The following is a 3,160-nucleotide window of genomic DNA, read 5'->3' as shown; positions in this document are numbered from 1 at the left end:
GATGGAATAATGAAAAGTTGTCAATTATTGAAAAGAAAGAGAGAGAGTAAAATATGGCCATGTGGCCGCCACACTCTGAGGGCCATGGCCACATGGTTGGCCATTATTTGTAATATAAGGATGACTAAGGGACCATTATATCATCATCTTCATTAACTAGAAAAATCAAGAAACTTGGAGAGCAAAAAACCATCAACTATTCTACCACCAACTTGAAAAATCAAGACGAAGATTAAGCCATCCCAAAATTATTTCTTCTAAGCAAATCTACTAATTGGAAGGTGCTTGATAACGTGGAGTTGTTGTTTCAAGCGTTGGATTGTTCGTTTTCATCCTTGGCCAACTTTGGACAAGTTGAGGAGTTGTGAAGAAAGGTAAATTCTAATCTTGTTTTATGCGTTATGGAAGGTTTATGTGTGTTGTTGTACATTGATATGGATGAAATTCATGAGATATGGCAACATGAAGTTGAGCCGTGTCTTATGGTGTTTAAAGTGTGCGTGTGTGTTGGTGCTCTAAGTGATGAACTAAGTTTATGTAGCATGTTTGGTTATTGTGGGGAGGTGTTGAAATGAATGAAAATCATGAATATATATATGGGTGTGTTACGAATATGGCCTTTATGTGTGTCAAGAAATGGAATAGTTTTTCTTGGAATTTTGGTTGTTGTTGTTATGGATTCTATGTTGGAAATGAGAGTTTAATGACTCAAATTGGTATTGTAAGGGTTATGGGATGATTTTGGAAGATTTGGTGCATTTAGTGTAATTTTATGTTTATGGAAATGGCATGGTTAGAGTATAGATTGTTGAGTAAATCATGTTTTGAAATCAAGGAATGTGTTAGAGTTGAGGTTCCTGCTTTGGGGCCATTTCGGGTGGAATGGAGTGTTTGTTGATTGTTGGAAATATTGTATGAATTATTTAAAGTTCTTGAATATTGTTTGAATGGTTTTGGATTGATAATTGAATGTACGTTAGTTTGATTGCATGTTGGTTTGTACGTATGTAGTTGTAGTGCGAGCATAATCGAATGTTGTTGGAATGTGTGGAGAAGAACTTTTAATGTTCGAATGTATTTAATTGATTGTGATATTGTTGGAATGATTGTGGTGTTGTTGTGTTGTTGAATTTGGCCTAGTTGAATTCTGTGGTTGGTCCATTTATAAAAAGTCTACTGCTCAAATTTCCGTAGATTATGTAAGTTGGAAATGAACTTAAAAATGCTTGGTCGACGTTGGTATTTATTGATGTTATGTAGATCTTGGAGAAATTCGAGATATAGATTTGATTTGGATTAGCGTTGTGTGTGCGAGCGAGGTATGTAAAGCTTAACTCTTCTTTCTTTTGGCATGTCTTAGTTGAATATAGGCTACAACGAGCCTCGAGGAAATTCCATTCTCACAATCCGAGCATGTCTATGATTCGGCGTTTGTCTTTTTTGTACTCGTATATTGATGTGAGAAAATATTGGTTTTGATGTTGTTGGAAAAATTGATTTTAAAGTTGCATAAAAACTTGGTTTTCAAAAGAGTTTTATTCTTAAACGATGTTGAAACTACGAACGCTCATAACTTTCGACTAAGGTGCTCCTGATTGCCTCGATATCGTGGAGGCTGTGCCGACGCGGATGAGTATGTTTTCCATAGGCGGGCCCGACTCGGGTTGACACTCGTCCGTGGGTCCCGCGACCTTCCTTTGTACTTTTCTCGATGACGTTTGAAAGAGAGTTTGGGGTGACGATTTTCCCGATTCCCAGTATGGTCACTTTACTTACTTTTTGAACTTATGATAACGTTTTTGTGCATATTGTTACTCACGACTTGCTCGTGCGTGTTGTTGGTACATCTTTCCACGGTTCCCCGGCCGGTTATGTTGTCGGGCGCACTATGATATATTCCGGTGTTATGCGTGTTACATTCCGAGACCTCGCCATAGGCCGGGTTCCGTTTGTAAGTTATCTTTCGTGATATGACTTATGATGTGTTGTGATGATGTGTTACGTTCGGGGTTGTACGGAGATTTGAAACCTTCTCCGTGTTATGTTGTGTTATGGCGCCATCGACAAAGCAAGTGACCATATTTTCTCGTGCCCTTTGCATGCTTTCTATTTTAAAAAAAACATTTGGCATTTTGGAAATGTACTTACTTTCGTACTGTACTTTCGGGAAATATGCTCCCGTATTTATTTACCGTATTTTACGTTTGCATACTCGCACATATTTTGTACCGATCCCCTTCTTCGGGGGGCCGGCTCACGCCGCGTGGCCGGACGCCCGCCACACCGCCACGCAGGAGACCTATCCCCGCCGTGTTGGAGTGCTCTTTTTATCCCGAGCCTATATCTTGGTATATACTCGTTCGTTGTATATGCGCGTGTGTGTTCGGTGGGCACGCGGGGCCCCGTCCGTCATATAATTCTCGTTGTTTGTTTAGAGGCCCCGTAGATGTATACGTGGGTTATGTGCCTACCTCGTTGTGTGTGTTCGTATGTTATATGCTTCGCGCGAACCCATCGGGCCCGTGGCGCGCCCCGTCGCTCGCATGTATATATTTTGGGCCGTCGTTAAGCCGATAGCCCCGCGGTTTCTATGTATGTGTACGGTTGTGTTTCGAGACGCGTTTAATATTCATGTGCATAAGCTACCGTGTGTGATTCGAGTTTGACGAATGCGTTTGGGTGCCCAACTTCGGCACTAGTCACTACCACGGTTGGTCGTCGTGACAGAACAAAGAGCACTCGAAATCACCGAGTACATCCAGGGCCGGCGGATCTCGAAACGAGCGTTCGCGCACCGCGGCATGAAAACGCAAACAAGAAAAGCGGGGTCGCACGGAATACGTACCTAGTACGTAAAGTACGGCAAACGTAAAACGCGTTATAATCGAAACGAGTACGAAGCGGGCATAATAACCAGAATACCAAAATACTTACCCCCGAAATACAAATACAAACACATATCAATGTCATGTATCATATCCGGTCCACAATGAACCGAGTGACATAAGCGAATAATCATCATGTTCATACCGCAACACATCATCATATCATAACTTCCATAAAGGGGACATTAACCGAGTGGGATTCACCAAACCAAGTGGGGTTGGCTAAACCAAGCGGGGTGCCTAAACCAAGTGGGGTTCGCCTAAAACCAAGGGGG

The sequence above is a fragment of the Lycium ferocissimum genome, chromosome 8, assembly GCF_029784015.1.
Source record: "Lycium ferocissimum isolate CSIRO_LF1 chromosome 8, AGI_CSIRO_Lferr_CH_V1, whole genome shotgun sequence".
Taxonomy (NCBI): domain Eukaryota; kingdom Viridiplantae; phylum Streptophyta; class Magnoliopsida; order Solanales; family Solanaceae; genus Lycium; species Lycium ferocissimum.
Note: the sequence above shows the minus strand (reverse complement) of the source record.